Genomic DNA, 13,957 nt, shown 5'->3' with positions numbered 1-13,957 from the left:
CATTTAAATACTGGATCAAAGCTCATTCCAAGAGATTCAGGGCTCCACCCCTACTTTCTGCCTTGAACACATGAGAGTGCTGATGCCTTCCCACAGAAAGTCAGAGTTAGAGAGAGAGGGTGAGAGAGAGCAAGCCCATAAGGAATGCTGGCATCGCAGCTGGTGGCTTTTCCCACTATGCCGCAGTGCGGGCTAAAGCTGCTACTTATGTTCTGTAGTAACTTGGCATGGTTGAAGAAACATGGCTTAGGCTTTGAGACTTATGTTTGTCTCCTGGCTTTGGAGATCTTTGGTGAATTTTTTCTCTCTTTTTTTAAGATTTTATTTATTTATTTGAAAGGTAGAGCATGAGAGAGAGAGAGAGAACGAGCTTCCTTTTGCTGGTTCACTTTACAAATGGCTGCCAAGGCCAGGGTTGGGCCAGGCTGAAGCCAAGAACTCCATCCAGGCCTCCCATGTGGGTGGCAGGGTACCACTGCTGCAGCCATTATCCACTTCCTTCCCAAGCACATTAGCAGGAAGCTGGGTTGGTAATGGGGCATCCAGGACTCAAAGTGGCACTGTGATATGGGATGCTAAGATTGCAAATGTTGTCTGAATCAATTGTACCACAATACTGGTCCCATCTTTGGTGAATTTTTTTTTTTTTTGCCATTCTGGGTTTAGGAGGGTTATTATCTATAAAATAGAGAGAATGTGTCTATCCTCTAGTGGGAATTAATAACATAAACAATGCTCTATTGCCCTGGTACAGTGTGGAGCTCTCAGTGGGTCTTCAATAGAGAGTTTTGAAGTAGATGACAGTAGGCATATTATTATATATTATTGTTATTATTGTTATATAGCGTTGTCAGGAATAAAAGTGACAAAGTGTGTAAATCACCTAGGATGGCGTTTGGTATGGAGTAGGTGCTAAATGAACATTAGTTTATACCTTTCCTCCCTGCCCATTGGGCTGCTGTTCTGCCCAGCTGTTGGCAGAGTGCGTAATGCACCTGCCTCCACCTGAGAAGAAACCCTAAGGTGCAGAATGAGGAAGAGAGCTCCGTAGGAAGAAGGAGTTTCTCAGGGTAACTTACATGAGGGACTCCAGACAGCGCTGGGCAGGCCTCCAGGGCAGATCCTGCAGCAGAGATTCATCTGCACGGGTGACAGAGGGAAAGAGATTTTATCCATTTGGAAATCAACAGGGAGACAGGGTAGAAGCTCCTGTTGCAACGTTCCTTTCTGTATGCCACAGAGCTAGCCCCTGAGGCTTCCCGCGGGTCTTCTGGACACCATCAGAGAGACCTGTGATAGCACTTCAGCTTCATGGCTGCAGAGTGGTCCCCGCTAGGCTGGCAGGTGTCCGTGTCCTTCTGGGACACAGAGGTCAGCATGTTGGGGTGAGACTCACGATGGAATTGCTGGCCTTTGCTGTCACACACTGTCTTTTCCCAGGGGTCTGTGCTGCTGCCAATAACAGGCAAAGCTTAAATAGCCCTCCTCTAACTCGTGGTCCAACAAACAAGCGTGTTTTCTTAGCTCTTCAGTTCTCTGGTGCCCAGGATGTCTGTCTTGGTTAATTTGAGCTGCAGTAACAAGTTACCATAGGCTGGAGGCATAAACAACACGTACTTATTTCTCACAGTTCTGGACACTGAGTAGATCAATGCCTGGTGAGGTCCATTTTCTGATTTGCAGATGGCTGACTTCTGGCTATGTCCTTGCATGACAGAAAAGGGGTGGGCTAGCTCCTCTCTTTTCCTGCATGGGCACTGATACCATTTAGGAGGGCTCATGCTCATGAGCTCATCACCTTCAAGAGCCATCAGCCATCAGGCTGAAGCATAAGCATCTGGGCGGACAGAAACCGCCAGCCGTAGTAACAGCCTTTCCTGAAGCAGCCGGGAGAGTGCCTATGAGCTTGCTCCTTACTTGCCAGTGTCTTGAGCCTTAGCAGCTGCAGTGTCTCATGGATGCAGGCCCTGCATGAGCTCAGCTGGACACGTCACCCTGACCATTTCCCTGGCCATCTCGGGACTGCTGAGACAGACCGCACTCTGTTGCAGTCTTGGCTGAAGCTGTGAGTCTGCTGCTCACAGCTCAGTCTGTCTTTAGGCTTTGAGAATTGAGTATGATTTCTATGCAAAAAGAATCACGACTGCTAGCTTTGTGTGCAGCTTTATATGTTTGAAAGTCCTTTCCCATCGTTAATCATCTTTTGTAAGCAGATTTGTTATCCAAGTTTGCTAAATCAATACCCAGTATTTGAATACATGATTCTGTGTTAAGAGATCTGGTCCTGTAAGAAAATATCTTGAAAATTCACCAGATTTAGAGTAAGGAATTAATTGAGATCATTTGGAGCACTGGTGGCAATATAGGCTTTTACTGTTTTGTTTTCAACTACCAGGAGAGCGGTTAGTACAACAAGAACGGTGTTCAGCGCACTGGCTGTGTCAGGATTCAAAGACAAAGATTTGTTATGTTTAGTCTTTCACATGACAAATGCCTATGGGGCAATTATTATGTGCTGGGCATTTTTCTGGGTGCTAAAGGTAGAATAGGAAACAAATAGAGAAAAAAAAAACACAAGAAACCTTTTGCCCCCATGGAACTTATATCTTTATGTGGGAGATAGCAATTAAAACAAATAAATAAACATACAGTGTATTGGGGGGTAGTAAGAATTAAGGAAAACCAGTCAAGTAGCAGGGGTGTATAAATTGTTGGAGTCTGCACTGTGGTTACTGGGGATGAACTTGGGGTGTGAGAGGTTGACCTTGCTGAACATGTGGATGCAGAGGGCAAAGCCACTGCCATCAAGGGGGCGTGGCAGGAGCTAGGGCTTGTCCAGCCAGATGCGTTCTCTCCTTCTGTGGACAGATGTGACACACAAGCCAGGGTCTGCATTTCCCAGCACCATGGTGGAATCAGACATGGCCTTGAGAATAAGTTCTCCTGATAGATGTGGATAAAAGTGAGGTGGGTTGTCCCAGGGAAGTGCTGAAGTGGTGGAGCCCCTGTCATGTCCTCTTCCTCCATCCACCCTCCTGTGATGGGTGACAAGGATCAGACCACCTCGGACGGCAGGCATTGAAGATATCAGATCCGTGGTCAGCCCAAGTCCTTGAAAGCCCACCTGGGGGAGAGCTGCCCACTGACCCAAATACCCACTCCAGACCATTACACAAAGGAAAAGTAGCTCCTATGTATTTTCTAGTGATCATGTACCTTTTTTTGCCACGCAAATTTAACTTGAATTCATGAAACATGTCTTTAAAGCTCAAAAACATTTTTTAACTTATATGGATGACTGTCAAGTGTAAATCGCATGGCTAAAAGCGCTTTAGTAGCAGAGGCAAGGAATGTTTCACTCTGTCAGCAGCAGGTGGGTAAGGGCTAAGCTGGGAAAGGTATGGTAAAAGAGCTAATATTTGAGCTGAGTCTTGAGGAATGAATGAAAATTTACTTTGGGGAAGAAGAGAGTGAAGAACCCTCGGATTGAAGTCAGAACTTGAATGAAAACACAAACATGAAAGTACATACTTTGTGTTATCTGGTTTTTTAACTCCCTGTAATCAGAAAGAAATGAAGAAAAATGTCATAGTCCTAAATTATACTATTTGACTTCATACTTTGGAGTGTGGGAAATAGGATGTAGTGAAAAAGCAATGTGTATGTTAGTAAGTGGAGCATAGCTGTTTTTGCTTCCAAGGGTCTCCAAGATGATGTCCTTAAGGTTTTGAAAAATTATTTGGGGGCAGACACTGTGGCGTAGTGGGTAAGGCCACTGCCTACAGTGCCAGCATCCTATGTGGCCACTGGTTTTGGTCCCGACTGCTCCACTTCTGATCCAGCTCTCTGCTGTGGCCTGGGAAAGCAGTGTAACATGGCCCAAGTCCTTGGGCTCCTGAACCCCCATGGAAAGACCCAGAGGAGGCTCCTGGCTCCTGGTTTTGAATCAGCTCAGCTCCGGCCATTGGAGCCATTTAGGGAGTGAACCAGTGGATGGAAGACCTCTTTCTCTCTCTGCTTCTCTTTCTCTCTGTGTATAACTTTGACTTTCAAGTAAATAAATACATTTTTTAAAAAAGAGAAAAATTATTTGATTCTGTTTAAAATGTCTGAGTGTTCTTAATCATGGGGGGCTTAGGCAGTAGGTTAAACTGCAAACTTTCTTTTCTGGAACCCGAATTCAATCCTAGTTGAGATATTTTCTGAAAAATAGATGCCTGCAGGTGCAAAACTCCAATTAACGTGGTTTAAAGGGTTACGTTTTCAGCACAGACACCAAGGGAGATGACCTTCCTCTGGGTGTCAGACAGTATCCACTTTATTAGTATATTTGGAGAATGTGTTTCTAACACTTTAATTCCTTCTGATATTTCCCTTCAGTTTGAAGCTGAGACAGGATAGCCACAGGACTCACTGACATGTGCCATCTCCAGCTCCAAACCAAGCAGGAGCAAGGAACAACTGGATTCTATCTGCATTCATTCTAACTGGATTCTATCCTACTGCTCTGATCAGAATGTCCCCAACCTGCATGGCTGCCCAGAACAGCCCAAAGTGACCAACCTGTGATCTTCCTGGATCACCCCTCCCTGGGATGGTGGTGGTGAGCAACCCATTTTGAGGATGGCATTTTCAGCATGTTGTGTGCAAAAACTCCAACAGCACCTGTATAGAACACTGAGTCCAGTGCAAAGCCCAAGGGCAGTGCCACGCCTCTTCAACCTAACAAAAGCACCTGTTCTACTCCTACCCAAGACGCCATGATGCCTTCCTTTTGTTTGAGTGGAAATCCCCAATGCACCTTGTCTGGGCTGCACATTGGCCTCTTGTCAATTTCTATTTGTAAGTGAGCTGAAGAACCCCGGGTGGGTCCATAGCCACCACTTACTGCACTCTGCTACTAAATTATGCATCTAGCACTGTGCTGAGTTTCCCAAATATTGTGGATATCTGTTTTTCAGATAAGAAAACTGAGATATGGAGCTTCAGGACTTGTTCAAGTTTGCATGATTACTGAGCTCCATAGCTGGAGCTTGAGATCTGTTTGACTCCAAAGCTCATTTTAACAACAACATTCCTTCTTTGCTGTTCCTTAACATGTATTTTTGATTTTCAGGATATATATTTTTAAGCCATGTCCAGGTTTTAGAGATATCAGACTGTTATTTTTTGGGTTATGTAATCATCATGCTTTCAAAACTTCCATCAACAACAAGGATCTTTTTTCAATTCTGCCCTCAGGGGCCACGCCGACTATTCATTGAGCCATGACTTTAGTATAACAACATGTCTCAAGTGTTTACCAGAACAGGGCAAATTCCTTTGGCCAAGAGTTACCTTCCTGGGTCACATCTTGATGATGCAAGATTTCAAGGCATCCATATATCAACACAAATCACCCTTAAATCCATGGGTAAAGCAAGGTCAGTTTCGTCTTAATTCTTTTTCTAATTTTTGAGTTGAGTAGTTAGGCTTTGATATTCATTGCCAGGAAATTGGTGGGTTTCTTAGGGAAAATTATTTAATAGACTGTGTTTATCTACTGGTGCTGGAGAAACAGCAGTCAGGAAGGGCTAACAGAAATTCAGGGCCAGCCATGAGTCAGACAACATGTTTATGTTCACTTATTTATTTACTTATTAATTTTAATTTTATTTGTTTGTTTGAAAGGCAGAGGGACAGAGAGAGAAAGAGAGAGAGAGAATGAGCAAGTGAGCATTCCCATTCAGTGGTTCATTTGCCAAATGCCTGCAACAGCCTGGGTTGGGCCATGGTGAAGCTGGGAGCTAGGAACTCAGTCTAGACCTCCCATGTGGGTGGCAGGTATACACCTGCTTGAGTCCTCACTGGCTGCTCTCCAGAATCTGCATGAACAGGAAGTTGGAGTCAAGTTGGCACTTGAATCCAGGTACTCCGAGGTGGGATGCAGGGGTCTCAACCTCTAGGATAAACGCCTACCCTTGTATTCTTTTTGATGCAAAAAAATGGATGAAAATCTAGGAAGCATAATGAAACTGAGAAAAACTAATCTCTAGCATTGCATAATTCCATTAGAGGAAGGAAATACAGATGTAGCTTTACCTGTTATACCAGAATGCTGGCCCTGACAATTTTAAAATGTTTGTTTAATGTAAGAAGTCTTTCTTTTTTATTCCCACCTGAGAAATTGTAATTAGTGGTATGACTGACTAATCAGTGAACTCTTTGAATCATTAAAATGTCTTATTTCTCATGTCTGTGCTTCTGAATCAGGACTATCCTCTTCTTGTTCACTACCTGCTTATTTGTTTAAACATTTATTTATTTATTTAAGAGGTTGAGTTACAGAGAGAGGGAGAGACAGAGAGAGAGGTCTTCCATCTGCTGGTTCACTCCCCAAATGGCCACAACGGCCGGAACTGAACAGATCCAAAGCCAGGAGCCAGGAACTTCTTCGGGGTCTCCCACATGGGTTTGTAGACCCCAACACTTGAGCCATCTTCTACTGCTTTCCTAGGCCATAGCAGAGAGCTAGATTGGAAGTGGAGCAGCCGGGACCCAAACTGGCACCCATATGGGATGCTGGCACCGCAGGCAGGAGCTTAACCTAATATAGCATAGTGCCGCCCCTACCTGCACATTTTTAAGATCCAGTTCAAACCAGTATCTCTGTGACAGCTTTCTGACTGCTCTCCATGCACACACAGAAACATCTATTCTGAGTGTTGGAGCTGTTTTTCCTTGTGAGGCCGTGAGCCTCTGAAACACAGTCTGTCCTAATGACTTCCGTGTTCCCTGTAGATAGTGCAGTGTCTTATGCAGAGCAAGGAATTATTTTTCAGTACTGTTTAATAAAAAAAAAAGAAAGTAAAAAACGAAGAAAGAAAAAAAAAAGCTGTTTATGGCCACCTCCCACTTCCTTGATTCTTTCCCAACTTATCTGTAGGTAATCAGAGCTCCTTGTCAGAAATGAAACTGGGCGTAAAATCTTAGCAGATCATTTATCTTCCTTTTTCTAAATCCCCCATTATTTGGCTATTCAGACTGGCAGCTGGGGGAGAGGAGGAAGTGGTGGCAGGCTCTTACGCCCCACCCTGTTTTCGTTGAGTGAGGTCTCACTTACTGCTGTCTGCTCTGATGCTGTTGCCTTTGACGCCTGTCAACCTCCTATAACCAGACCTGTGCTGTAATCTTACACCTAATTAGACAATCAGGCACAAGCCCCGGCCCCTGCCATTTGAGGGATGATTTATTTTTCTTTGCTGTGCTTAGGAAAGTGGAGATTGCAAAGTCATGTCAGGGGTCGAGCTGCTGCTTCGCGAGGTCCAGTCGGGTCCTCCAGCCCTTCCGCCTCCTTTGGGCTATGAATGGATGTTTTTCTCCAGCAGCCGCAGGGCAGATCTGGGTGGGTGGAAGCGTGGTCTCACAGCATGGCATTCAGAGGGGGACAGGACGAGACCTTGGCCTTACGCGGAATCCCCTGTCCCACTTAAAATCAACAGGTAGCCTCACAAAGCGCTGTAGCCTGGGCACTTACCTCTCAACGTCGTGTTCCTTCCCTTTTCTCCAACATCACCTCTCAGACTATGGGTTTCTGGGAAGAAATGCCATGCAGCTGGAAAATCATGCATTTCTTCAAGCATAACGCTCCATTCCAAGCCCCCTGCTCTCAGCACAGTGTTCCTGTGTCTGGAATGCTCTCTCCCTGACTGCCCTCCCTCCTCATCCTTCTCCAGCCAGTCAGCTCAGTTTGATGGTTTAAAATGTCATGCTTCTTCCTCCTGGAAGCCTTCCATGACCCGCCCCCCCCCCCCCCCCCCCCACACACACACCTAGGACTTTATCTTTTCCCTCTTTCTCTTTCCTGGACGTGAAAACCAGAGACCAATTGATGACTGCACATCAGTGTAGATAACATCACGACAGCCTACACCTATTCTGTGGACGTTAAATCTCTTTTGAAGCTTTGATAGAGGAATGGCATCGGCCATGCTTACAACAGGTGTTCCAGCTTTTCAGTCCCCATGTAGTAGAGTTTGGGTGGACACCACACTCAAAGGCAATTTGTGCATAGAAAGAGAGTTGGGAAACAACATTGTCTTTCAGAGGCACTCAGAAGATATAGTCAAACAGTGGTAAGTGGTCGAATTTCAGGCTAGCTACATATGGGGACTAAGCAGAGAAGCATGGAGGTGAAGAAGGTTGGAAGATTCTAACAGGATCACACAGAAGTTGATTCCCACAGCTGCACTGGTCACTGTCTGTCATATATATATATATCATATATATTGCCATATATATGTCATATATATGTCATATATACATATATATGTATATGAGAATACCCACTTATCCCTATACATGCTACCACTCTGGTTTTCATTTTCTTTTAACTAGTTTGAATATGACCTATTGTACTTACAATCAATAGAGCCTTGACTCCATGACTTGGGATGATGGCACGGAATGGAGTGGGAGGCCATCACTTGGGGCAGGGATAGTGAAGAAGGAGGGGTCTGGAACATCAGAGGTAAAGTCTGAGGAACTTTCAAGATGCAGAGGGCGAGTTTTGGGGGGAGCAGAGGGCAGAGGGCCGAGGGCAGGTGTCAGGAAGAGAAGGGTGACTGTGGTCTTTTGGACCATGACAGCTACTGTCTGGAGTGGCCTGATCATAGAGGAAGGACTGGGATGGGACTTCCCTGCTGGGGCTTGGATCATTTCTGATACTCAATAAATGTTACCATTTATGTTGCCAGGCACTGGGATGAGAGTTTCATATTCATTCATTCATTCATTTACTCCTCACGGTCTTTTGAAGTGTGTCTGCATCATTGTATAGATGATGGAACTGGAATTTTGGGAGGGTAAGTGACCTGGTCCAGACTGCCCAGCAATGGTGGAGTGAGTCTCAGCGTACCAAAGCCCATGCTTTTGAGCATGGCTTCCTGCCACCTCCTGTACCCAGGGATCACAGTGTACTTTGTTTTAGGCCTATCTGATGACTCTCCTGTTTTCAAATGACTGCTTTAAAAAAAAGAAAAGAAACACACACACATAGTTTCCCATGGCCTGCTCCTCCTTCTGCAGCCAGGCCATGCTGGATCCTGGAGGTGCCTGTTGACTGCTCGCAATAAGTGCTGCCAAGAGGCATTACCAAAATGTGCAATGATTTTCTTTTGGAGGAAGAAAACATGAGTAATAAGAACTGAATTCCAAGAGCAACAAGCATTGGGTTTTTCTTCTTAAAGAAATATTAAACTTGAAAGGGCAAAGCTCTTAAATTGCTTGTTTGAAGACCAGGCTATTTTTCATAAATTAAAACTTTCAAAGATGTGGCTAGCATTTCGGTAGGTTGTGTACAATCCCTTTGCTTTAGGGAGATGGAATGATAGAAACTGTAGTACACAGGGGAGCCAAGATGCATTTTCTTGACCCCAGGGATTTTTTTTTTCCCTGCCAGTCACCATTTTGAGTTTCTCAAGAGAGATGGGACTTTTTACTACAAATTTAATTTTAGTTCACTATAATTTTGAAAGCTATGGTTATCCATGAGGCTCACTGGAGTCACTTGCTTGCAGAGGGAACTTGGCCGAGAGCCGTGACTTCCCCTGGCCTCAGTTATTCCTCTGCCAAATCAAGACAGTTGCGCAGACATTACTGGGCTGCTTCGGAGAGGGAAGAAGGAATATAAAGGGTCTTTGATTTGGAAAGGGCCCTTAAATGCGGGGAATTATTATCATGTGTCCTTCTAGGCCACGGTTTCTATGAAGGATGTGGTTTTGGCATGCCGTGATGGCAGACAAGACGTGCATCCATTCATTCAAGAAATATCCATTGTCATCTATTATCTATTGTTGATCATTGCAGCTGAAGAGGCTAAGATGGTGACTAACACCAGTGCAATGTCTTTTTGTACTGGGCTGAAGTCTGACTGTGGCCACTCCGCAGTGATGGAGAAGAACATAATAATGAAATATCTGAACATAACAGGAGACGCAGAGGAGATCAGAGACACGTCCTCCCTTCCGGACCTGGGCAGTAGGAAATGCTCTGCATTCTGACGCCGACATGGGCTGCACTGTGTCATCCTCAGATTTACACTTGGAGTCCTGACCCCCATATCTGAGAACGTGACTGTATTTGGAGGTCAGGTCTTTAAAGAGGCCATTAAGGCTGGCGCCGTGGCTTGCTAGGCTAATCCTCCGCCTTGCGGCGCTGGCACACCCGGTTCTAGTCCCGGTCGGGGTGCCGGATTCTGTCCTGGTTGCCCCTCTTCCAGGCCAGTTCTCTGCTGTGGCCAGGGAGTGCAGTGGAGGATGGCCCAAGTGCTTGGGCCCTGCACCCCATGGGAGACCAGGATAAGTACCTGGCTCCTGCCATCAGATCAGCGTGGTGAGCCGGCCGCAGCACGCTGGCCGCGGCGGCCATTGGAGGGTGAAACAACGGCAAAGGAAGACCTTTCTCTCTCTCTCTCACTGTCCACTCTGCTTGTCAAAAAAAAAAAAAAAAAAAAAAGAAAGAAAGAAAGAAAGAAAAAAAGGCCATTAAGAGAAGATGAGAACCTTAGGGTGGACCTAATCCAACATGAATGGTGTCCATGTAGGAGGAGATGAGGACACAGGCGTGTGGGAGCACAGAGGAAGGAGCATGCGCAGTCCAAGGGAGAAGACAGAGTCAGAGCCCAAAAAAGACCTGGAGAAACAGCCGGGCCACATCCTGATCTCTGGCTTCTAGCCTCCAGGGCTGGGGGAAGGCGACCGTGACTATTTAGCTCACCTGGTGTTTGGTACCTTGTCAGGGCAGCCTGAGCAGACTAGCACAATTATTAAGTAGACACTCAACAAGTATTTGTTGCATGAATGCCTGCAATTCATGCTTAAGTGAAACCTGATTCAATGAGCCTAGGGCTCTGTGTGAGGGAGAGTGGATGGCCAGAGGACTACAGGCAAAGGGAACAACATTTGGAAGGCATGGGATTATTCTTTTGTTTTTAAGATCTATTTATTTATTTGAAAGGTAGAGTTGCAGGGTGTGGGGAGAGATCTTCCATCTGCTGGTTCACTCCCTAAGAGGCCGCAATGGCTGGAGCCCAGCCAACCCAAAGCCAGGACCAAGGTGCTTCTTCAAGGTCCCTCACGTGGGTGCAGGGGCCCAAGCACTTAGACCATCAATTGCTGTTCCTCAGGCACATTAGCAGGGAGCTGGATCGGAAGTGGAGCAGCTGGGTCTCAAACCTGTGTTCTATGTGATGCTGGCACCACAGGCAGAGGTTTAATCTGACTTTCAGAAACAAGACATGTCTACAGGGTACTGTGGGCTGACAAGAGTTGAATGTGCAGGGCTAAGCGAGGGAGTAGGTCCCTCTGGGCCATGGAAGCTAGGGGAAGGAGTAATTGGGACTTCCAGAGCCTTCAGTGCCCCTAAATAAGATGCAGTGACACATCTGAGTCAGATGTTGTGATATGACATACAATGCCATGAGTACTACTGAGTTAACTACCAATGGCTGGACACATGGCTGATTTCATTCAAACCACAACACACCCATCTTATAGATGGGGAAACAGAGGTTCACTGAGATTCATTTCCCTAAGGATAAATGACTGAGAGGTAACACAGGGGGACTCAGCCTCGTGCTCCCAGCTCACGTGTAAACTCGGCAGCACAGGGCTCCCAGGCCATCTCTCCAGGAGGTGCTCAGCGCTGGCCAGGGTACCTCTTACAGGGAGGTCTGGGCCATGCACATTTAGTTTTGGAGGTTGTCAAGAGTGAGGCCACTCTGTCTGCTTTGCATTGTGTGTGCCCCTCTGGGTATCCGTGGAAGTGTATTTCTGAGTGTGTGAGTGTATGTGTGAGTGTGTATGTGTGTGCATGGGTGCCTGTGGATGTGTGTATGTGTGTGAGTATGGGGATGTATGCATGTGTGCCTGTGTATATACATAGGTGTGCATGTGTGGATGTGTGTGTGTTTGTATACAATTGACGTGTGTGTGTGTGTGTGTGTATGTGTATAGATGACATGAGGAAGGTACGCTATGGCCAATAGGACTGAAGCAAACCTCCTGCTGCTGGGATCCCGAGATCGCCGGGAGAAGGGAAGACGCCACATCCCAGGCAGCGGTGCTCCTGGGAAGTCTGTTGGAATCTGGGGCAAGAAACCACTGTCAGGACGGCAGTGGTCACTTTTTTCTGCTTTCACCTTTCTGTACCCAGAGTCTACAAAAAGATTACTTGGCTGGGCTGAGCTAGCCACTCCTCACTTCTCTTCTGGGGACTGGATAGTTGCATGTCTGAATGACTTTTTTGTCAAACAGGTTTTTAAGGAAGAAGTTAGAAAGGAGAGTATAGGCCGGCGCCATGGCTCATTGGCTAATCCTCCGTCTGCGGCGCCGGCACCCCAGGTTCTAGTCCCGGTTGGGATGCTGGATTCTGTCCCGGTTGTTCCTCTTCATGTACAGCTCTCTGCTGTGGCCTGGGAGTGCAGTGGAGGATGGCCCAAGTGCTTGGGCCCTGCACCCGCATGGGAGACCAGGAGGAAGCACCTGGCTCCTGGATTAGGATCAGCACAGCGCACTGGCCGTGGTGGCCATTTGGGTGGTGAACCAACAGAAAGGAAGACCTTTCTCTCTGTCTCTCTCTCTCTCACTGTCTAACTCTGCCTGTCAAAAAATAAAAAAAAAAAAAGAAAGGAGAGTGTAGCCAGTAGATTCGCCGTAAGAATGTGTGACAGCAATGACAGATCTTTAACGCATGTGGCAATTCTCATTCATCTTTCCTGGGTTAGTTGGGATCAGCTGTGGTGATCTTGTGCTGTGGTGATCTCGTCTTGGCTTGCTCACGTATCTGGGGGTTCACTCTTGGCTGAGTGAGGCTGATGGCTCTGCCTTGCTCTGTGTGCTTCTCACTCCTTAGCAAGCTAGGTGGAAGAGGGTCTTCGGCCAGTGGCAGAGGTGCAAGTGAGCAAGAGAGAACATGTTAGGCCTCTTGTGGCCAGGCTCAGAACCAGCTCTTCATGACTCCCAGCTCCCTACATTGGCTCCAGCGAGGTACCCGGGTGAACGAATGCATTCTCCCTTTATACCTTCAGGGGAGAAACCCTTGAGGCCAAAATGGCCAGGAGGAGGCCCAGGGGGGTTGTGAGGGCACTGTCCACCATGGCAGAGGAGAGAGGAAATGCCGGTGAAAATGACATGCCATGCAGGCGAGCTGGGCAACACACCAGCAAGCTGACCAGAACCGGGCAGTGTTCACAACCCGCCACCTGGGAGGGCCTGCCCGCAGCCAGGGGCACATTCGGCCCTGCCGGCTGTATCTGGCTGAGGACCGCTCTGATTGGTCAGTGCTGGTGTTGCTCTGGCTGTTACACCTTTTGAGGGTCCCCCTCACCATTCTGCATTCCACTCATCAAATCCTATCTATGCTCCATTCCTAAAGAATTCTAATATCCATGCCGTCTTGTCTGTAGATTTAGGGTTCCCTCTTTCCCAGCATGCCTTGCTGAAGTTGCCTTCTAAGTCTCCCCCCTTTCAGCTGCCAGAGTTCTCCCTGCTGTGCACAAAGTTCTCCTTGTATTTCTGTATTTTCCGACTGCTTTTTGCCTGCTCGCAATTTTAGCGGCCGAGTTAATTACAGCCCTGTGTTAAAAAGCACCGGGACTCAGACGCCTTGCCCAGCTGCCTTTTCCCATCTCACATCCACACTTCCTTCAAGACGGAGCTCAAGCATCACTTCCTCCAGGCAGTCTGCCTGCCTCCCCCCAGCCAGGCGGAGGAGCCTTGCTCTTCTGTGCTCCAACAGCTACCATGCCCCCTTCGCCACAGCACATACTACGCTGTGGTCAAGTTGCCTCCTTGAGTCTCTGCTTCCTGCTGCAGACTGGAGCTTCTTGAGGGCAGGGTCTGCCTGATCTGGGTTTGTGTCCTCAGCACCCCGGACAAGGCGCGGCACAGCACAGGGAAGCCTTGCACTGTTTGGCTTG

General features: G+C 47.1%; 1 long non-coding RNA gene across 2 annotated transcripts in view; it reads right to left on the bottom strand.

The window, feature by feature from the left end:
- The window catches only part of LOC149125703 (uncharacterized), a 40,598-nt gene extending 32,892 nt beyond the window's left edge, over window positions 1-7,706 (bottom strand). For both annotated transcript variants that reach the window (XR_016237351.1, XR_016237352.1), the window contains exons 1-2: window positions 7,517-7,706; window positions 1,080-1,140 (exon numbers count right to left, since the gene is read on the bottom strand). This is a non-coding gene — a long non-coding RNA (uncharacterized LOC149125703). The remainder of the gene's footprint in view (window positions 1-1,079; window positions 1,141-7,516) is intronic.
- Window positions 7,707-13,957: the final 6,251 nt, after the last annotated feature.

This window comes from Oryctolagus cuniculus, chromosome 7, assembly GCF_051225735.1.
Source record: "Oryctolagus cuniculus isolate XC-2025 breed Fujian yellow rabbit chromosome 7, ASM5122573v1, whole genome shotgun sequence".
NCBI classification, from domain to species: domain Eukaryota; kingdom Metazoa; phylum Chordata; class Mammalia; order Lagomorpha; family Leporidae; genus Oryctolagus; species Oryctolagus cuniculus.
Note: the sequence above shows the minus strand (reverse complement) of the source record. Positions and strands in the feature narration are given on the sequence as shown.